Source organism: Patella vulgata, chromosome 8 (genome assembly GCF_932274485.2).
Source record: "Patella vulgata chromosome 8, xgPatVulg1.2, whole genome shotgun sequence".
Classification (NCBI taxonomy): domain Eukaryota; kingdom Metazoa; phylum Mollusca; class Gastropoda; family Patellidae; genus Patella; species Patella vulgata.
The window spans coordinates 50,497,614-50,522,629 of record NC_065886.2 but is presented as its reverse complement, the minus strand read 5'-3'; positions in this window follow the sequence as shown (position 1 = coordinate 50,522,629).

The window sequence follows — 25,016 nt, the reverse complement described above, 5'->3', positions numbered from 1 at the left end:
GGGGTGGATGGATATCCGAATGGTTAGCGCATGCGCGTTGCATCATAAGGTCTGGCATTAAGTCAACTGGCGTGGTTTCGATTCTTCGATTGTACGTGACAAGGAGTAGGGTCGCACGTCCAACCTCGTGGGTTTTCTCCGCGTCCTCCGGTTTCCTCACACTGCTAAAGACCTCTACGCGCCAGCGAATTATTGAAATAAAACCATATGTTACTCCCGAAATGACCTAGTTTGTGTCAAGTAAACGTTAAACCCCATCTCTCTCTCTCGGTGCCATCTTATGTGTCGGATATTTACTGGATTTGAAGCCGATCTGCTGCTCAACGCTCATTGGTGATTACGTGGATAATCGAGACTATGATTTTATCTTACCGACTTTAGTAATGATGATCGAGGCTAGCCTAAAATTCAAAAGTTCAGATTGGAGTAATTGGACTGATATGTTCAGCATATTTACGTTATCTAGGTTTTTTTAACTTTTATAGTCAGAACTGCCAGCTCTTTATCTAATCTGCCATAATGCCCATTTAACTATTATAAACTTACTACCCGTGTATTTTATGTACATACATATTATATTATGTTTCATTTCAATAGTGTGCATTATTGTGCTTGTGTATTTCACCCAAGGGATTAAAAAAACTTGAACGTGCGCAATGAATACCAGTTAAACCAAGCTGTTTTGTTTATTTTTCTACGTTGAATTCAGTAATAACAATGATAAGAAAATAATAACCATTATTTAATAGCCATTGAAGCTTTATTTTTTTATCTGAAAATAGATTAGGTTTAAATATATTAAATAAAACTATATAACAATCCCTCTCACATAATAGGCTAATAATATCGTATTGCTAATAGACGTGCACAGAAGTTTAGATAAAGTTTAAACCATAAATCACCATTAAGGACAATACACGATCAGTTTGAACATTATTTACTCAACATTGTCACAAGAGGTTATACTTCGATTGAATTAGTAAAACTTTTTAAATTTGATCATGGTTTTAGGGTTCCAATTATTGTGACTAAAACAAATACATGAGATTTATCTTTACGTCGACATTTCCAATTCTTGCTTATTAACAAGAAAAAACTGGCCAAAAAATATGGTGTTTCAAATAATGATGTATCTGCCTTTAATTCAGGTTACAACGTTTCCACTGGCTAGATTACTGAATAAATGGTTTTGGACAAAATAGACCCACGAATATTCGCTAGGCTGCTACAATCACTGATAGGGATGACATCGGTGCGGCTTAATGAGACCCCAATATTATTTATCCTTTTCGTTCAGAAAATTAAATTCTAGGACATTTTGTTTTAAGCATTAGAAAAATAAATAAAGATGTTTGAAGTTTATGTAATTAAAAAATATGTCCTATTTTGTTTAAATGGGTATGTAAATGAGCAAAAGGCACCATTCTTCCCGGACCAGTAACGTCTTCGACTCTTATGTTAAAAATGCACGCGCCATTGACCGATTGAGCCAATGATTGAAGCCGCGTAATGTGACGTCACGTGTTGAAAGCAGTCATCTTTTATAGAGATATTAGAAGACATTCGTAATCCTCTGTGAAACAGATTGAAGTAGAACCCCATGATTAACCTGCTACATCCACACTTACTCTCCAATCTAAATTCATTTTACTGGAGTTCACCTCGAACAAATAATAGTATGCAGTGATAAATTGGTAATGGCTATTCGATACCACAGGCAATCCTAGTTTCTAATTATTTAACTGACATGTTTTGTGTTATAAAATATAACGGAAGTATTAAATATTTAATGGTTTATTTATAGATTTGCAACATGATATTTTATAACATTCCGTGTGTGCAATATGTACATTTCATAAAAGGAAATGGAACGGTTTTACAAGAGAAGTCCGAGATTTAACATGGCTCCGGTTAATTTAACTGGTTTTACCGTGTCTAATTAAACCCCAACGTGTGACGAAAGCGTCCTCAAGGCTGAACTATAAATTTCAGCTGTAAGACGCTGGCTCTCTAGCCTGGAGGTCGGGTGTTCGATCCCTGCATTGGCCGAGAAAGTTCATCCAGATTTTCCGACGTGGTTCCCCCTTGTCAGGGATGCAGGACAGAGGGCCTGACAAGGGCAGCTGTCTAGTCCTTCGGATGAGATATTGGAATGCACGTAAAAGATCCCTTGGCAGTTGGAATTCGATATAAGAGTAGGCGATAGTGCCGCTGCCCGGGCAAAATTTCCCTCATAGCACACTGTATGGCGTATGCCCGTCTTCATTAGCCCAGTATAGGAGCAGAACAGTAGAACGTTAAACCCCATTTCATTTCATAAATTTCAGCTGGAAATATTGAGTTGTTCGGAAGAAATAGCAAACTTGCTGTTCGGGGTTACTAGATCATACCAATATGTAGATATGGCTATCCAGACACCTGAAGATAGTGTAGATTTGGGGGACAGGCTGTCAACCACAGTGAAAGTTTGTATTTTTGCGAAATATTACCCCAGAAATTCTGGCATTTTACAGATTTAAGCTTTGGTCAACACAGAAGTATCCCGTTTGATTCACTGAAATATATCTGGGACGGCTTCTTTAAACTATACTGTTTAACTCAAAGGGTCATTGTATAGACACGTCACATAGGGGCAGTATTTCAAAACATAACATTACGGATCTATTTTTTTCCTTTGGTGCAGTGATTTTCACATAACAGGAGCAGAACACAATCTACGATTGGTTGGGTGATCGAGCTAGACTAAGAAAGGTCTTTCCAGTAAGTTTAGGCTAAGAAATGTCTTCAGAGAAATGTCATCCCTTTATAATGATTAGCATAACACCATAACATATGGGTTTTTCCTGTAAAATCCAGCAAGAAAAACATAGCAGAGTCTAGTAACTCTAGTCGCCATTGTTAAAACACAACAAATAAATTAAAAAAAACAAAAAAACCCATCCCAAACACCCCAAATTCCTGAATTATCGTCAGCCAACTTGTTTTTCGGACGTATAATCGCCGACTCTACTGGATAATTCTCTCAATGTTTTCACGGTCATGTCATCACATTAAAAGCGCTCCTTATTTATTAGATGTTTAGCACTTAAAAATTATGAAAGAATTACGAAACTACCAACTTTAAATTTAACAAGTGTGATTTGATTGAAAATCAAAAGATGCATGCAGACGGAAGATGTAGCTGGTTTTCATTTATAAAGAATTGTGAATATATAAAATCAAACATAGATTTGAAATCGTACTATAATAATTTACTGTCCGAAAAAATAAATAATAATAAAGGCCTTGATGGAACGTCCTTAAATAAGTTAAGGACATATGCAATTATAAAAAATGATTTAAATTATGAAAATTATTTAGATGTGATAAGAAATCGAAAACACAGAAAAGCACTAACAAATCTAAGAATAAGCGCACATAAATTGAAAATCGAAACAGGGAGATATTTAAAATTAGACGTAAACGATCGTTTGTGTAATGTATGTCAGGATGTAGAAGACGAAATTCATTTGATAACAAATTGTAAAAGACATGACGAAAAAAAGAAAAGAACTGTTCAGATTAATTCTAGCTCATGAACCGAATTTTTATAAACTGAATGATTTACAACAATTTAAAATACTGTTGATGAATAAAAATACAGAAATTTTAAAATGTTTAGGAGCTTTTATATACAATTCGTTTATGTTTTTGTAAAACTGTGTATCTTTGTATAATTATGTCAATGTATGTATCCTTTGTTTGTTTCATGTATCTTTCTATTATGTTTATTTGTATATGCACATAACCTTGTAAGGTTGTTTTATGCAATAAAGTTTCTTCTTCTTCTATAACCTAAGGTCGCCCTGTCTGCACCCATAACTCTTAAATAATGCAACTTTAACCAGCAATAAAATATAGACATCTCATTTTTTCACGGGTTAAAAGGTAAATTCGAAGGGTTTAACCAGCTGATGAATCGTTAGTTGTCTACACCCACAGCAGATTATGACGTGTACAATGATTAACCTTGCAGTAAATAATGTTATCATATGTGTCTGTTTTACCTATAATCATTTGTCATCACCGACACTAGTAAGTAAGTATTCAACGGGGAGTTGGCTAAAACCCAGCCTCAATAATTCACTTCACAGACTTTAAAACTATCAACTGAGTGACAAAAATCTCACAGCGAGCCTTCAGAGTACATTACCATAATTTCTATACTTACTCTAGAAAGTTCCGTACAATATAAATGAGTATTCTACCGTGTAACATTTAGCTAATGTAAATATGATGATAACATTAAATGGTACTAGCTGGAGATTTGTGATTTTTTTCTCCCTCTTATTTTCTCCGACTTGTTAGCTTTTAATGTGTGTATGAAAATCTAATTGCCAAGTGGTGATTTTGAAAACATGGCTTCACGGACCATCACATACGAATGGATGATTGTGAGGAAGTTTACCTTTGCTTAAATATACATTGGTACAGCAAATTAAATAATCCTCGACACAGCCTGGTCTGCGTTAATATGATATATCTTCAGACGGTGTTAAATTTCTGAGCAGGAGCATAGTAAGGGTTTCCATCGCCCTGAAACAATGCGGGAGAGAGAGAAATGAGAGAAATGGGGTTTAACGTCCACTCGACACAAACCAGGTCATTTCGGGACTAACATATGGTTAGCAGTGGGAGGAAACCGGGGGAACTAGAGAAAACCCACGAGGATGGACAAGCGACCCTATTCCTTGTCACGTACAACCGGGGAAACGAAACCACGCCAGTTGACTCAATGACAGACCTTATGATACAACGCGCACACGCTAACTATTCGGCCATACAACCCCTCTAATTAGGGAGGAACGAAAAAATAAAGTATAACAACACGCATATTCATTAGTTAACGGGCATTATAGCCGATACCAGACGAAAATTTGTTGTCCTTAACACCTTTTCATCGGATTTAACATGGCTGAATCTATTTCAATACTAAATGATAAATATCATATTTAAACTCTCGATGCCATCTCTATAGTGCGCTATTTAGCGGATTGGGATACATTTTGTGATGATGATCGGGGCTAGCCTAAAATTCAAAATCTAATATCTCGGTTGAGATTGGAGTAATTTGACTGAAATGTTCAGCATATTCTATTTACGTTATCTATTTCTTTAACTACTATAGCGAGAACTCTTTATCTAATCTTCCATAATTCCCCTTTAAGCAAAGGTTTTTCATTCTGTACAATTTAGCTCACGTTATCCGTTTTACTTCCTTTGTGGTCGTTTTTGAGTTAAAGATTTTATTGGGAAATATAACTCATAACTGTCAATTTAAGGAACGTACAATTTTTTTATTTTATATTTCTGATGTCCTAGTTTTGCCACTTTGCCACTTAATTTTTTTATATTCAGAACAGTGCAGTGAATGTTTGGATGCATATATTTGATTCATTATTTCTGTTAATATGGCCACGTGTTGCACATGAATGAAATGACTTTGAAAAGAACTTTAATGCATAGCCATACCACAAAACGTAAAGAAGTTTTTAATATCTAACGAGATTTTGATGAGCAGTGTAAATGACGGATGATTTACGTTTTGCGGGGAAAAAAAGTTGCAGGAAAATGGCGCTAATCTCCATGCTGTATTTTTATTGATTCTTGATGACTATGTTTTCTGTCATAATGTTTACTTGAAGTAGAGTATGAAATTATATAGGTTCCATCATTACAATAAAATGGCACGTTTAATGTATAGAAAAAATTCCTCTGATAAGATGCATCATTAGGTATTTACCGACATTTCATTTCAATGAAATCAACTGAGAATTAATGATTTATGAATGTGAAGTGAGAATTATGAAATTTGGACCTCGGTTGAATCAATGATATACATCTATATGTGGTTTGTGCAGCGAGTGTCTAAAGTTGATAAACCTTATATTTGGTGAAAATGTTTCAGTATTTTTAAAGCAGCTAAGTCATTAACTCATTATCATCCAAGTCTTCGACATTGAAAACACAAATTATTTGTCAATTTAAAGTAACATTAATGTTGTGATCTTACCGGGAAAAGATGGGCTTCTCATATCTAATATTTAAGACAAAATAGACATTTCACCAATGGTACACGAATCGTGTACCATAATGCGTTTCAGCGCCATTTGTAACAAGGGACTCGAAGAACGTGGCTAGACATATTCCACGCGTCATGCCAAATGGCGACGCCATATTCTTATCTGAAGAGCATGCGCAATAAATACCATCGGTGTAGACTTGAATAACCAGACGCTAGAGATTGCCATCCGATTGAGACGTCTGGCGTATTTCGCGGAACATAACCGATTAGAAAATACAGTAAAAACAGAAACGATTGAATGTAAATCAGTTTAGGTACATTCATATTACATTATTATATGCGTTGCGACGGATTTGTGTCAATTTCTAGGTCCCAAATGTTAGCGATATAGCTCCTTTAAGGAAATGAAAAATAATTAATTATACCTATCAAAAGCAGATAGTTTTAGACACTTTGAATTGTTTTACACAATCAATTTATTCTAAAGCAAATTTATTTTCACTGTTCGACAAGCTTTTATCGTGCAGATATGGGGTATGAATGTGGCTTTTAAAAAGGCTAGGGTCATTGCAATCCTAAAGTTACGTGGAAGACGCAAGGATATTCCAAGATGGACACCTGGATGACGCATTGAGAGATTAGAAGGATCCCACAAGCCACCATTATGAGGCTTGTCTCCCCCATCATACGTCGTGTGTTTGGCTGCTAGAGGTGGCCACATACGTCACTGACTCGATTTTTACACATAAAACAATATTCGTCCATACGTAAGCGTATTTGTCTAAACGCCAATTTCAAAATATTTAGATATTTGATTATGTAATATCTAGGTTCAGAAACTTTATATCGTGGACTTCGCTTGCGATCAAACGATAAATTAGTTTTGTCAGGAACTATTGAACAAGTTGAACATGATAATAATTATAGCAAATGTCACTTGTTATATAAATTTATGTCGTTTATTGGACATAAAAAGGTAAAATAGGTTCTATTATTTGATTCAGTTGCTAATAAAGTTAAATTATTTAGTTAGATATGACCTGTTCTCTGGGACCAGTAATAAGAATTAATTTCTATTAAAACCCATGTAAAATACTTGGTGATGACAAGTGAACATACTTGTATTATATCTAAAAAAAAAAAATAATCCTTAGTTTCTGGCACCATATTTATAAACGCCACGATTTCATTAAATTAATCGATTGTATACCCAATCGAAACTATTCGGGGATGACTCAAGTTTGTCAGATGTAACAATATTTGTCAACACGCATTGTTAGGTAAATAAATAAGTTGAAACGTAGCTAAAGCGGAACTAAATGTCTAGACAAAATCTGTTGCGGAACAAATCGTTTAATAGTTAATTTGAGTAATGATTTATAGCCGGAACTAATTAGACGGGAACAAATTGTGTGGTAACCGTCACCGGGTTCATATTTCTTATGGTTGTCTGTTATCTTAACTTTATTCATTCGGGTGGTTACCTAATAAAGAAATTAAAACCGGGACTATAAGCCGTAAATATTCGTCCAAATACAACAGACGAATCAGGCAAAATATAGCTGAATCAAATCCAATCTGGTTAAAACACAGATCCTATTTCGTTCCGTTTCTTATAGTTCAAAATTTCGTTTTCCTTGTCTTAACTACACTAAGATCTGGAAGAGTTGTTATATAACCACACTGTCTAAGATGGCCTGTGATGTGGGTCTGTATTACTGTACTGTATGACAGTTTTATAAAATAAACTGTAAAAAAAATAAAATGTATTCCTCATCAGATCTAGCAGACGACATCTAAGAATACTGTTAAACATGAAAAACTCCAGACAGCCTCTCACCCACAACTCAATTGATTCAACAGGCATTGTGCATATATAGACCTGTCGGAAACGTCCATCAGATTTTACAGCCACTCTTCTTCCGGTCTGTACAGTTGCCAATGGAAGCAAAATGGCTGACCTTATCTATTATCGAAGGGTTTTCGTGTCTACGGTACTTGAAGGGGGCGATACTGAGAGGTAATGACAGGAAGACTGAAAATAGGAACTAGAAACTAGAAATAGAATAGGGAAAATAGAAACTTTATTTATTATGTATTTCTTAAAATCAAACACGTATTGCATCTTTGGTTTAGAGTATTATTCAATTAATCTAGGTGACCTGACCGATAACTAAATATCATTTGTGATGCCATTGTTGTTTGATTTGGGTTTTGGGTTTTCGTTGGGTCTCAGCCTTTCCGTTAAGGTAGGACAACTGATGAAACCAATCACGATGATGTCTTCCCATCTTGCTTTTTAGTAGCGTGCTGTTTCGTCTTAGTCGCGCGCTTCTTTCCCGTATATGCTAGAAGTACCATTATCTGTTATGGAATAAACAGTTCTTTATTCAATTTTCTTATATCTGATATGACAAATGTCTGATTTTTAAAACAAATATTGATTTTAGTATACAAATGTTATTTCCAGTATACAAATGTTGAAATACGACAACAAATGAAGAATTTGGGGCTATGAATTAAGAATTAGAAACTAGGAATAAAGAGCTGTTTGGTCGTCCATAGTCCTTGACTGAACATGATATTGTATTGTTCTCGCGTGACGGCGAACACCGACGGCAATGATGTGCACATTTCACACTTTTTCTTATCGTCTTCACACTAACGATTGTAAATAATTAAATATTTATTCACACAAACATAACAGACATTGAAAATAGAATTGAAAAATTCAGAACATGACATGAAAATAAAAATGATTCGCCGAGCGAAGATAAATAGTTCCCATGGGGAAGATACTTTTAAGTTAAATCTAAGGAGGTTGCTCAAGTTGAGATTCAAAAAACCCTCTCGAGCTGTCAACACCGTCTTGCTACTGAATCCATCTTAACACATTATAAACCATGATAAAAATCACACTTTCATTAAAGATACATTATGGGAGATTAGATAACGAGCTGGCAGTTCTCACTATAATAGTTAAAAACTAGATACTTTAAAGGGAATTTGCTGAAAATTTCAGTCAAATTGATCAACTATGAATAGAGATTTTAGCGATTGAATTTTCGACCTAGCCTCGATCATCATTACTAAGGTCGGTAGGTTAAAAAACATAGTCTCGATTATCCATTTCTTGATTAAATTATGAATGGAAATCGGAACCTAATCCAATAAACATCGCATGCTAGAGATGACATCTAGAGTTGATTATGGTCTGGATAAGTTAATTAATGTCTAATTAATAAATTAGATAACATTTCAGGCCTAAAGAAAGACCTGCAATAGGCAGATTTAGCTCTTGCATAATGTATGTTTAATCATTCTGTACACATAGAAATATCTACTTTGAGAATAGATCTCCGTCCTGAATAGCCGCCATATTGAATTGAAAAATTCGAGTAGGCCCACTAGTACAATTTATTTGATGAGATTCTAATCCGCTTCATACAGACCAAGACTGCTAAACATGTCCAAATCCGTTACATATGAAAAAGGAAGCGGAATAAAAACTTTTCAAAATTCTCGAAGTATACTTAGTGTTTTCGACTAAAATGGGAATTAAAATGTAGGTGAACTAGCTTCATGTCTGTTCTCGACGGAGCTTATTGTAAGACAGACAACGTAAGTTTCGTATGTTTCATTAATATGTCACAAAATTGAATTTTTTTTCACCAAAAATGGTGGTATTTACATATTATAGTTAAATGATTGTTTCTAAAAATTAATAATGTTTGTTAATGACAGGTAATAATTAACAAAATACAGTCCTGATTTGGCTTGATTTCGCACGAACTGAGTAATGAACCATTTATCAGATTTCTTAAAGTTTTCAAATGAACCAGACACGCATTACAGTTTACTATAAGACATCTGTGAAACATGTACGTGTGAGTATTTTTATAGTCATTATTTAAAGGGCAGACAGGTCTGATTAAGGTGTTCCATCTTACCTATATCATCATATATCGCTTATAGGAAGTATTTATTAAAAAATGTCGAGTATTATTTAACCATATGGGTGGTATAACATATGGAGTTCATACAGGATATACAATATCTGAATAGCACCATTGTATACCACGTGACTATCGACACAGGTGTCATCTATTAAATACCTGTAATTCATAACCAAATGTTACAGATCCAAACATCTGTAGACAGTGGCCTATCTGCCACAACAAGCACTAGAAATTTTAGCGATTTTATTATTTCTTATTCACACTTTCTAGCGAATGTTATCTTCTGATTTTAGATAAAATAAAAATATGATTAATGATTAAAATAAGGAAAGATGAAATTTTGTTCATTGAAGTAGGCGGAAGTGTACAAGAGTTGTATGGCGCATCTGTATTCGTGTGTGAACTATAGGACGCATGTTGATCACCCTAGCAATAAGCGTTGGACTTTAAGAGATGTTTAATTAATTAGGTTTATACTGGACTGTAAATAATAAATTAAGAATTTTATAAAATAAAGTCGTCATGTCTACAGGATGTGATTAAATGATAGAATGATAACCAGGGATATTAAACATACATTAAGGCTTGGGAATTAACCAGGGATATTAAACATACATTATGGAAAATTAAATAAAGAGCTGACAGTTTTCACTATAATAGTTAAATAATAGATAATGTAAAAGGAATTTGCTAAAATTTCAGTCAAATAGATCCATTCTGAACCGAGAATTTAGCGATTGAATTTTAGGCTAGCCTCAATCATCATTACTAAAGTCGGTACGATAAAAAACATAGTCTCGATCATCAATGAGCGTTTAGCAGCAGATCGAATTCTAATCCAGTAAATACCGTAGGCTAGCGATAGCATTGAGAGTTGATTATGGTCTGAATACGTTAATTAATGTCTAATTAATAATTTAGATAACATTTCAGGCCTAAAGAAAGATCTGCAATAGGCAGATTTCGCTCTTGTATAATGTATGTTTAATGTAAATGAGAAACACTATGTTGATAGGTAGTTTACCAACGTTAATAATAATTCTTATTTCGTTTTCCGTTTAAAAATAGATGCTAAATTAACACGCATCTTCTCGAACTCGCTGTCTGCTTGTTCCCAATTCACTCTTGATTCCAATCAAAACTCTAAATTGGGAAGGGCAAATAAATGAGATGACAAGTTGAACATTTTCTCGCGTTTCGTTAACCGGTGTTTTTGTGTCCTTTCATTGATGTCAATTGATCTGCCTGCTCACGAAGGGAACATATAATTGGATGTCAATCAGAAGGTTGTAGATAACAACTCCAACCAGCTTCAGTCGTCAAGTGTGTGAGATATTCTCTCCACTAACTCCTTATAACGCCATCTTGTATTGAATTTCAGTTTTCAGCATGTCGTATTGAACCTTTGTGGTTGTAAATTGGAGGAAAATCACCATGATTTCACCTAATGCATTTCTAATAGGACTTTGAGTTATTGACTAATTTTTACAATAATCATTATTGACACGACAATTTCCCCAAAGATCTTCTGTTGCAAGTTGTAATAAAATATTTAAATCAACACAGACACAATGCTAAAACTTATTTAACATCTTGTCTTTATTTTGGAAACAGTTTTTTGTAAATCGATATCAGTCGCATGTGTGACTTGTAAATAATCAGTCCCCAAGAAGAATTACATTTTATACGCCCACAGTTCGGTAATGCCGTCACCCTGTCCGTTCGTAGGTCCGCCAACAACTAGCTTGTGAACGCGATAGATACTACAGTTTTTGACAGATGTTTGTTTTTTTGTTGTCAAATTTGGTGTGAAGCATTGAGGTTTAGAGAGGACAAATCCTGTCCACATTAAACAATAGGCGACCTTTCGTTGCAGGGTTGTGCCCCTTTGTTAATTTTTTGATTACCCGGTCTCGAGTTATCCATCCTTTTCCGAAAGCCTTGTTAACGTAATAGATTCTTCCATTTTTAACAGATTTTCAAATGTGGTGTGAATCATTGGGGTCGTCGTGTTCCTGAAGCAACGACCGCGAATTTTACAACATTTAGACGTTGCTAGACTGGTCTGCAATTCCTGAATTTATAGCTACGTTATCTCCCTTTACCACAGACACAGCGTCCAATCAGAAATTATGATACAAATACACTCAAATCAAATATGGCGACCTCCACGAAAACCTTGCCATTGAACGAACCTTGAACTTTGCAACTCGATTATCACAGGTAGATATTTTAGCTGGAAAGTGCAAGACTTGGTATTCGCGATGATCGATGAATCGAAATTAGTGCCGAAATATGCAGGGTATTACGTGAAGGGCTTGATAAGATGTACGGGGTTAAAGCGAGATCAAGCCTTCTATTGACGATGTGGGGTCATAAGAGGACCCTTATCGATATTCAACGTTCCGTGACATTCTGTACCAAAGTTATACCTCTTTTCCGAAAACTTGTTTAATATGTTTAATATGTTATGGTGAAGGCACGAACCCTACCGTTCCTCAGCACTCCCCCCCACAACCCCTTTCGAAACTTCGTAACAGATTTATTTTTTCAGAATCGGTGTAACGCATTGGGTTCATGAGGGGACATCCCCCTCTCAACTCCTTTTGAAATCCCCTAACAGATTTATTTTTTCAGAATCAGTGTAACGCATTGGGTTCATGAGGGGACATTCAGCGTTCCGCAACTTTCCATGGTAATTTTTTTTCCAGAGATAAAACGTGTGCTAAACACTTTATTTGCGGTACAAAAATAAGGCTTAGAGCTACAATAGTGATAGGCCTACGTTAAGTTTAAAACACCACGTTTGATCTGATCCAAAGTTTCATTCACTGTTCAGTATAAATGAACAATTAGTTCCATTTGAGTAAAATCTTCTCTCAAATATTTAAACAAGCTTATTCTCTAACTATGAAGGTGCTATCTGACGGAGTGACTGGATAACGAGACCGTGGTAGACAAGGTTGTATCAGTCCCTATAAGTATGTCTAATCAACCGAAACACTACGAGGAGTATGATGATAGACATGTCAATTTTGAAAGCCGTAAGAAAATAAATATTGATATGACAGACGCTACCGTATGTTTCTGACATATAAACGGTCTATAGACTAGGTCAATATGTCTGTAACAATAATTCTAGAAAATCTTGTCATATCCAGACTGACATCAAGTAAGATTAAAGCGAGTGCTTATTTTGGCATTACGAGTAGTTGCTGGACTTCCTGGCCATACGAACAGACTCGAAAGTAGTTGACCGACCTCAGTTCCTAAATCGAAGATTTTAGTCGAAAACACCAAGTATATTTCGAGAATATTAAGGAGTAGTTATTCGACTTCCCTTTTCTTATTTAATGAAATTTGAAAATGTTTATATAGTTATTGAGGGAATGAAAGACGTAGTACGGATTAGAACCGCATTGAAAATAAAATGGTACACTTATCTTTCAATATGGCGGCCATTCAAGGCAGAGATCCATTCCTAGAGTAGATAGTTCTCTGTGTGCATAATGATTCTTGGCGTTAACGTTTAGACATTCAAGTCAAGGAAAATGGTGACTCTGGAATCCTTAGTAATATCAAGCTTAGTATTTATATGATTACTGGATTTATCATAAACTACTTGTCACTGATTATTTTTATAATTGAATTGGGGGGTGAATCCCTCTTTAAAGCCAATTTGTAATGATCAGACAGGCCTTTCAATCAGTGAAGAAAATGTGAGTTTTTAGAGTGGTATAGAACATACTACAATTTTTCTCCATATATTATCATACAAATAGACAGTAATGGGGGTTTCTTACATAAACCAGATCCCGTTAACAGATCACAACTCTATAATCATTAATCTTTTACTAATAATCTGACTTTTACAATGGGAGTATAATGGTAGTGTGTGTGGCTCAGTGAGTACGACGCTAGCTTCATAACCAGCAGGTTCCGGGTTCGCTTCCGGTGCTGGACGAGAAAGTTCACCGGAATCTTCCGGCGCGGTTTCTCATTGTCCGTGGTGCAGAACGGGGGACCTGGCAAGAACAGTCTCTAGTCCTTCGGATGGGGACAGAAACCCGGGGTCCTGTTTAAACCTTCGCTTGGACGTTAAAGAATCCTTTCCCAGTCGGTGCCAAAAAGTAGGCCGTTAAACCAGATTTCATTCCATTTGGTAATCTGAGTGAACAAGTGAGGAAAAACGTACTTAAATCAAATTAGCAATACCATTTGTCCATGATATGATTCAAATCCTTTTAAAGTAGAACCCAATCTCTTGAACTTAGGTAAGTAGTTTTCGACGTAAATTGATTTATCATCCAGACATTACCATCAGAAATGAACAACTTCTTGTTTGGCCAATCTGATTGCAGCCTATTCTTTGCGTTTCGACTGAGTAGGTCCTCCAAGATCTTTAAGTTCATGAGAATATTTGAACAAATATGGGGGACAGGAAATTCATTAAAATGAAATGAAACGAAACGAATTAATCGCATTGATGCTTAGTTTGGTAATTTCGAAACTAATAGAGATATTATGTTATGATATGTAAATAATCTTAGGTTTATGGTTCGTCAAGGTGCACGTGTTAATCAGTATAAAATATAAATAGTAGAACAGGGTAGAACTTTCTAAATATCGGTTTAACAAAGCTAACTTGTCTCCAGCAATCTCGCTGGTACACCCAAAACTACAAATGGAATGATTTTTTTGTTTAGAATCCCAAGAAGTAAATTTGTTTGTGGTTATAAGTAAATAGAAAACAATGGTTGATATAAAGATTAACTTGTTTGTATCTTTAGAGTAAAGGCATTCTGGGTAAAATACAGATCTGTATTTCGTTTCGTTCTTTTATACTTTCGATCGCCTACACTACGTAAAGATTTGACTGGTGCAGTGGATTTTCACCCTATGACGTTGATGTTTCTAGTAGGTTACCCACAGTTCCGCGCACCTCACGTCAAAAACTCGCTGTAACAGACCATTTAATTGGGTAATCGCAAGGGCGGATCCAGAGGGGGGTCTGGGGGGGTCGACCCCCCCCCCTGCTCAGCTACATAATTTTTTTTGTAAATCAACACTTTTTATGAGAAAAGTTTCTCGGCCGTGTGCTTTATCCTTTATCGTCAGATGTGGGACAGGATGGGCACTCAAAGCACGAGATAATGATATAGACATTATGTGATATCACAATTGATGCTTTGCATCCATGAAATTGAATCACAATGTCATTGTATTAATTCATAATAAAAATTGACGTCAAATGAGGTGTTGCATTTCTCTGTTTAAAAAGCTCAATGTGTATGTATATACGCCAAAATGACGATAGGGGCCATGCGGGAGGTGGGGGGGATACAATGTCTCAGGATCCTGGCAAACCCCCTCCTGCAAAAATTCCTGGATCCGCCCCTGAACCCCTCACATCATCCAGAACCTGGGTTATATAACAACTCTTCCTAGTATAGTAAAGCCAATAAAAAATGAAATTTTGAACTATAAAAAACGAAACGAAATAAGAATTGTGTTTTAATCAGATTGTACTAAAGGCGACATAGTAAAAAAAAGTATCTATGTATTTTATGTATTATTATTAATTATTTTGAAATCATAAAATTTCTGTTTTTATTTTGCTCATCAGCTAGACAAATATGGAGACATTTACAGTCGGTTGTCTCCTATAGCACTTATTACCGCCGAAATATATACCTTATTTCTCTGAAAGCAAAATCAACAAGTAGACTTCTGCCATTTGAAACCAAAATATAGTCGCCCCATCACCATTCAAAATAACACACCAGGTCATCTCAATTATATACCTCTTTTTTTGACTTACATCAGAAAGGATTTGCTGCCATATGGGCGCATTTATAAACCACTTATAACTTGCCAAAGGCAACAGAATACTTAATATTTGACAGACATCTAGTTCTTCCTACCATAACATAAACAAAACATTTACCTGTAATCTGGTGATACATTATATTTACCTGTTCGAGTCATTGGGGGCTTTCGTCTCATGAGCAGAAATAATGTGTATAAATTACAAGCGATCAAGGGTCAAGACTCTGACAGTAATTGTCATAAATGTTTGAAAACCAATAGGTTTCTTCGTCTCCGTCACATGAACATAGACACTATATATAAATTTCAAATCAAATCCATTGTTGACGACGGATAGACAGGTGTGGCGACTACCTTTCAATATGGGCATATGGAAACTATTCACTCCGTTGTACTAATTTACAGAATTGACACGTCTTCTTTATTTCTTTGCTGCAGACAAATAAATTAATCAGTTTGTCTCGAATTGGAGCTTTAGTTTTACGGCGAACTACCTAATACTGTTTTAACGGCGTTGATTAAGTAGAATGCTCACCATCTTATATGAAGATTGGTCGCCGTTAACAACGGATTTCACACGCGGTAGATCTAAATTTTGTATTAAGAGCAAGGGAAGCGCGAGCTCAGACAATCTAACTAGAACGAACTGATGTCGTTTCAAGAAGAAATATATTCTTGTTTAAGTTGATCTTGTTAATTTGTACAGCTTCGGCTAAGGAAAAGGGGGGTGGGGGTGAAATCAACCCAACAGATAGAGACAATTTCAAGCAGTAATATATTGTAAGATATTGAATGGGAGCAGGGGGTGTAGCAATTTTGTTAATTCGTCATATCTTTGCAAATACTGAACGAACGGAATTGGGCTTTTTTGACCGGTATTCCATGGAGTTTAAGAGTTTCTAACATGTTGTTGTTTGTTAGCTGTATTTTACGTCCGCTTCCACCGAGATGATATCACAGACAAAAGAGTTTCTAACAAAATGATTTATCATTTTAAATGTTTGAACCTTTTTGCTGACATAGAAATATGAACAATAAAACTTATGACCCGATGAAAGCTATACCTTTACTAGCATTTGTAAAACAGAAATAAAATAGGTGTCCTCCTCTTGACCAAAACAAAGACAACGAATGGAGAAATGATATATTGTAACACCATGATAGGTGTGTATGCTGGCAGGTGACACCTATCATTTTAGGGCAATTTTTGACGGGACCAGAAACTTAGTTCCAACCCTCCTGGCTATTCTTTTTGTTGTTGTACGATCGTCATGAAATTTGCTTGGTCCTATGAAAATTGCACATCGATTGACGGAATTTAATAGGAAGTCACAGGTCCAAGATGGCTGCCGTGACGTCAAACCCAGTTCCTACTCTACAGTATGCCTGTACTTGTTATTAACGGCTTTGAAAACCATTGCATATATACGATTGTTTGATATATACGATTGTTCGATATATACGATTGTTTATACGATTGTTCGATATATACGATTGTTCGAACATGGAAACTATATAACCTCACTATGTTTACGATTTACTTGACCTTGTAGATTAAGAAGATATTGAAGTGGGTATTATAAAAGTCTGTGGTGCCTTGTCTTGAATTTGGTGAAGTATAACATATGGATGTTATAATTGAACTTGAGAACAGACATTTTGTACTTCAAAAAAATTACCATCTGGTAAGAACAACACTTAGCACACCACTATTCACTGCGATCCTAAAGGTCACTGATGACGTCAGAACGATGGAACATGTATGGAAACTAAATAAACATATCTGAGAGAGCAGTTGAATTTTACAACTTAACACATTGCATACTTTATCTACATCAATAGCATCAACCTAACTGGTGTCCTTAACAGACAGATAGGTTCTACACAATGTTTACAAATAGTTGTTAGACACCTTGAAATCTGTTAAATATTGCTATAATCAATATCATAGAATTCAAACCAACTAAAACGTGTGCTTAACATTTGTCTTATGGGGGTGATTTACAAACTTCAAGAAACCCTGGGCCGAATTGTTAGCACGTGCGCATTGTGTCGTAAGGTCTGTCATTGAGTCAACTGGCGTGGTTTCGATTTCCCGCTTGTACGTCAAATCTACCGAAAAGCAAGAGGTGCATACTCAAAGACGATCAAAGATGCAAAATCCGCATACTGCGTCCAAAAGCTAACGGATGAATTTAAGTCTCCTAATCAGTGTCATAATTTTATGAAATCACTACTTGGTACTACAACTGAGATAATTCTACCAAAATCTGACGATGATGACAATCTTGCAAACTCTTTCTGTCAATTCTTTTCATCCAAGATAAATCAAATACGTGAACAATTAGATCACTCCAGTGAAAATGAAGAACCTGAAGGCATTACACCTTTTTCAGCCACATGTGGAGATTATCTAACATATTTTGAGTCATTCTCTAACGATGAAATTGAAAAACTTATCAAATCATCTAAGAAGACAACTTGTCTACTCGATCCTCTTCCAACAAATATCCTTGTTGAATATCTTGATCTGCTTCTTCCAGTCATTACTCAGATTGTGAACACAAGTCTTAGTACAGGAGTATTTCGTTTAATATATAAAGATGCCGTTGTAAGACCCCTTATTAAGAAAACTTCTCTTGACCGGAATGTGCTAAAGAATTACAGACCCGTCTCAAATTTGTCATTTCTCTCCAAAATCATTGAAAAGGCAATAAACAATCGACTACAGTCCTTCGTAGTTTCTCGAAATCTTTTAGACTAATTTCAATCTGCTTACAGACCACATCATAGCACTGAGACAACTATCCTTTGTGTGCTAAATGATCTGCTGCGCTCCGTAGATAGTGGTAAACTTGTGTCTTTGACCCTGTTAGATTTGTCTGCCGCATTCGATACTGTCGATCATGAAATTCTCTTAAGAAGACTTTATCAAACTTTTCACATAACTGGTACGGCCTTACAATTGATTAAATCTTATCTTACTGACAGAAGACAGAAGATCATTATAAACAAATCTCATTCCGAGTTTGCAAACCTTAATTGCGGAGTGCCTTAAGGATCTGTTCTTGGACCGGTATTGTTTATACTGTACACACGATGTCTGGGGGATGTTATAGACCAGTTTGATATAAGCCATTTCTCCTACGCTGATGATACACAGTTAATCAGTAAGTTTAAACAAGACAATGCTCATGATTCCTTTGAAAATACCACTCGCTGCTCCAAAGCTGTTAAATCCTGGATGAATAATAATAAATTGAAGTTAAACGATGAAAAAACAGATGCAATACTTGTTGGAACACCACAGCGTCTCGCATCAACTCCTGATTCTCGTCTTGTAATTTGCGACTCTAGTATTGAATTTGCAACAAGGGTTAAAAATCTAGGTGTTATATTTGATCATCACAAGAACAGCAAAACGTCAACATATAACATCTGTCCTTAAATCGCTTCACTGGTTACCAATAGAGGCTCGTATAAACTTTAAAATCTTAACACTGGTCTACAAGTCTCAGCATGATTCAGCTCCATCCTATATCACAGATCTTATGCAGTCTTATGTACCAAACCGACCACTCCGTTCACAGAATAATCTATCACTTGTTGTACCTTCAACTAAATTAAAATCTTTTGGTGATAAAGCCTTCAGTGTATATGGTCCACGACTATGGAATGACTTACCTGACAAAATAAAGTGTTCAGAAATAGTTGCTTAATTTCGATCTAGACTAAAGACGCATATGTTCACGATGTATTATCCACAGAAGCTATTAACTTACAGCGCTTAGAGCACACTCATGGATGGATTAAGCGCTATATAAATGTACATTATTATTATTATTATTACGTAACAAGAAACCTTTCCTGAAGAATGCCATGAAATGATTCCCTCTATTGATCTCATCAATGGGATTTTTGAAAACAAGCATCAGTTTACGTTTAGAATTATATTAAAGCTTTGACTGAAAATATATTTCCTTTCTAGTAACACCGACGGTTATTTCTATAACTTTTCTTTATTTCTATTAAACCAATATTAAAGTTACAATTTTATATTAATAAGTTATATTTTTAAAATTTATTAAAATAAAGCCTTAAAATAGATGGTATCTATAAACAGTCCTACCTTGTTAAAGAATAATCCTATAATTCACTATTGCCAGTTGAGAAATTGGCAAAAATATCATTTTCAACTTCAAATTCAAACGTTTGAAGATAGCTATACCATGGGGGGAATAGGAAAACAAGGGAGGTAATTGTGTTATTATTTCCTGTGTCTATGATTTTTAAGTGTGGGAAATAATGCCTATGATCGTATAATAGTGAGTTGATAACCTATTGAGCAAAAGACATAGATATAATTATGTTTTGACTTTCTTAGAAAATGTGAAATTCTCGCTTTAACTAATTTGTAATATGTGTTATTTAAATCTATTATATAATGTCGTACAAATCTGTGAAAATAACAAGTTTACCATCACATGTCGATATTTCATGATATTTACTAAAACATGTTTCGTGATATTGACTAAGACATCTTTCGTATTATTGACTATCATGGTATCATGATGTTGGCATATAACATTCTTCATCTTTACCCATACAATATCATTGAAAACTAGGACAATCACGGCAGCCCAGAATTCAATTTAAAACACTATATCACTAAGAAATCCACCAATTTATTTCACCTTTTTACTTTACGTGGACGAAGGAGATGTAATATAATTAAGGGTACTGTTGATTTCATTTACTGTTTAAGCCTTTAAATCAATATCGAATTAGAAGTTTTAGACGGGATTGAGAGTCTTTTATCTGGTTTTAAGTCTAGAAACATTGAAGTAACTTTGGCAACTAGGTCATCATTGATTGATGTATCTGGTCCACGAACTGCTGCAGTATCAGTTCATCTTTACGTCATAAAATACTGTTTCGAATAAAATAAAAATGAAATGGGGTATAACGTCCTACTGTTCTGCTCCGACTGGGCTAATGAAGACGGGCATACACCATACAGTGTACTATGGAGAAATTTTCCCCGGGCAACGGCACTATGGCCTACTCTTATATCGAATTTCATCTGTATACACGGGACCTCGGTTTTTCGTCTCATCCGAACGATTAGACAACTGTCCTTGTCCGGCCCTCCGTCCTGCACCACTGACAAGAGGAAACCACGTCGGAAAATCCCGATGAACTTTCAACGGCCAATGCAGGTATCGAACACCCAACCTCCAGACTAGCAAGCCAGTGCCTTAACAACTTAGCCACCGTGGCTCCAATAAAATAAAAATATTATTTATACCGTGTAAGTTGATCTTTCAATCATACTATTTCCAATAAAATGAAATATAACTGCACTAATTTATAAAGTTTATGAAATATGGGCTCATCTTTACTTTTCTAATTTATAAAACAAGAAGAGGTTTGAAGGGAAAACCTCGCTTTTATGCTATGGTGTATTTTTGGAATTGATTAATTTGTGTCCCAATCATTCTTGTGCCATAACAGTATCTTGCTCAGTCTGATCAACCCAAGTATAAATAACAACACAGTGAATAAATTGACAATTACAATTTATTCATATCTTATTACATGGTACACATATATAAAAATAGGATTAGAATGAATACTGGATAATTTCTAATAAAATTTGAAATACATATAATAACAATAAAAATTGTCTTATACTGCATTGATCAAAAATGGGGATAAAAAACAACCGATTCCTATAACTAAAAGCCAATCTCCGTTATACAGGGAAGACTATAGAATAATATAACTTGCTTATATCTATATAAAGTCGCTGACTGTTAAAAATCGCCATTTTGGTTGGCAACAAACTTAAGTACATGTAGCTAAGTCTCTAAATCAATATCATCCAAAGTCTTCGACATTGAAAACACGAATTATTTGTCAATTTAAATGAACATTGATGTTGTGATCTTACCGGCAGAAGATGGGCTTCTGATATCCAATATTTAAGATTAAATAAAAATGTTACTATTGGTACACGAATCGTGTACCATAATGCGTTTCAGCGTCATTTGTAACAAGGGGCTCGAAAAACGAGGCCAGACATATTCCACAAGTCATGTCAAACAGTGCTTGCACAATAAAGACTATCGGTGTAGTCTGGAATAACCAGACGCTAGAGACTGACATTCAATTAAGACTTCTGGCGTATTTCCCCGAACATAACTTATTAGAAATTACAGTAAAAACGGAAACGATTGAATGTAAATATATGCATATTACATCATTAAATGCGTTGCGACCGATTCGTGTCAATTTCTAGGTCCCAAATAATAGCGATTTAGCTCTTTTAGTTACCATAACGTGAACATACGCCAACGCTTAATTAGAGATTTATCTCCTTCAAGAAAGTGTGTTTTAAGAATTGGAGTGGTTTGTAGGATACAGTGAGGTGTAGATGTCTAAGATACATCAAATATTATTACATACATGCAAAGCTTGAGCATGTGTTATTATATTCAGCGGCTTGAACTGAAATTAAGATAAAAACCCCAACCTATATATATTTGCAGGGTTTATAAATTTCTCAGTTTATAAACGACTGGAGGATATACATTACAATTGTTTATAAAAACTCAGTTCTGTAAATGCCATGAGCAGTAATTGGATATTGAATCAATTCCATGCAATTCGGAGTAACAGATCTTCAAAACCAAGTATAGGTGGGCGGTTTGAATTAAATTACCGAAATACAACACGAAACAAATTAATACTAGTTTATTTATTTCATTGTCGATCCAAAAGTCCTGCGGCAACTTCACGTTTTAACGAAAAAATACATTTAGACTATACTAGACCCTAATGGGGTGGTTGAATGGCCGAATGGTTAGCGCTTGCGCCTTGCAACATAAGGTCTGTCATTGAGTCAACTGGCGTGGTTTCGATTCCCCGGTTATACGTGACAAGGAGTAGGGTCGCCAGTCCAAGCTCGTGGGTTTTCTCCGGGACCTCCGGTGTCCTCTCACTGCTAAATAAAATTGAACCATATGTTAGTCCCGAAATCACCTAATTTGTGTCGAGTGGAAGTTAAACCCATTTTCTATCTCTCTGAACTGATTCAGATTATTGACGGTCGCGGTTGGAATCTCAACGGAAATGGCGTTCGCAGTGCCGATTTATCATTTTCTCAGTGTATATACATTTATTCTGAAAACTCTACTTTAGTGTTATGTATTAGGCACGACCCCCCCCCCCCCCACACTTCTCTCCCTTTCTTTGTTATTGATCGGATTATACTCCATAGTTCCTATACTTAAGTTTTATGTATTAGACACGAAAAGACCCCCACCCCTTCTCTCCCGTTTAGGTCTTATGGATTGGATTAGACTATATAGTTCCCATACTTTAGTTTTATGTATTAGTCATGAAAGGACCTCCCTTAGGTCTTACTGATTGGATTATACTCCATAGTTGCCATACTTTAGTTGAGTGTAATAATGATTGTATTAACTAACTGTTAGAATGGTTTTTATGAAATATGATTTATTACCCCACTCTGATTAACAAATGTCAGAGTCAACTATCCCAAAGGAAGTGATAGATCATTATATTAAATAATTCACTAGAATATAGATCGATGAAAAAAATAACTGAATTAGTTAACAAATAATACTATGACTTCATATTCGGTGCTGGAATAAAAGCTAAAAATTTTGTTCTTAATCAAAGGATATCGGAAAAAATCGTGGGTTGCCAGAGAGAGAGAGAGTCCATTCGACGCAAACCAGATCATTTCGGGACTAACACATGTGTAAGACTATGGCTAGAATTTTTGCTCTTTTAGTTAGTAGTATTTTATTAATTAATATTTTCTAATATGCACTTAAATCAAACTGAGTGAATAAGTCACAGATTGTTATATAAAAAAAGAGTATAATTTGGTAAGCATTAGCTGAATCCGTGCGAATGAGAATATCATGTTTAACATATGATTGGAAATTTACTAATTGTATCATGTGGCTTGAGTACCCTATCTCTATATTTTTTTATGTCATATTTGACCAATCAGATAATTGAACGTCCAAAACCCAAAGCTAGAAGACTATCATATCTTTGGGCAATCGTCAGACAGCAGCTTGATTCTAGAAGGGAAAAGATGTAGCAATTTCTATCAGCCGACTCACCCCAGCGAGTCTGGCTGGATGGGGTTTGAAAAAATCACTTTAGTATTGTAATCTACTATGATTGTATCTATGTATCCAGCTATGATATATAAAATGTAAAAACGAACTGTTTCATTGTTATTCCTGGTAAGACAAACGTCTTTACTAACTATTTAGATAAGAAGAAGAGAATACACAACGTGAAGTGGGAGCAAAGACAACAGGTGAAAATACTAGACAATCGCTAGGCTACTAATTATGTAGTAAGAAAAGATTCATGGGTCATACGTAGGTGGCGACCGGTTTTTATTGTTGTCCGCTCGCCACGTCTAACAGAAAGACCCATGGTGCTGCACATGGTTCTATTTTATTTCAATTATTCGATTGCGCGTAGGGGTCTTTAGCAGTGCGAGGAAACCGGAGGACCCAGAGAAAACCCACAAGATTGGACAGGCGAACCTACTCCTTATCACGTAAAACCGGGAAAGTGGGTTTCCAGGGTTATTATGTAATTTGTATGAGACCAAAAACAGAGGTCCGTTCTACAAATTGGTAGTTCACGCAAAAGATCCCTTGGCAGTTGAAATTATTATGTATTATGTTGACTAAACGTTAGACACAACAAAATATTGCTTCTTTAAAACGGTTATAATTTTAAATCTGAGTTTAGCATTTTACTTATCCACACACCATCAAATGACTACACATGGTAAAATATGGCGGTTATTTTAGACCAATTATTGGCAAGTAAAGGGTTAATGATTGGGTTGTGGTCTGTTAACGGGATCTGGTTTATGTAAGAAAACCGCCATTACTGTCTATTTGTATGATGATGCATGGAGGTAAATGGACTGATTACCACCTACTTTAAAGAGAGAATCAGCCAAATTAAACTAATCTATTAAACCAGTGATTTTAACCTGTTAAACAGGGCGGAAGGGGGGGGGTTAGCGCATGCGCGCTGCATCATATAACGTTTGTCATTGAGTCAGCTGGCGTGGATTCGATTCCCCGGTTGTGCGT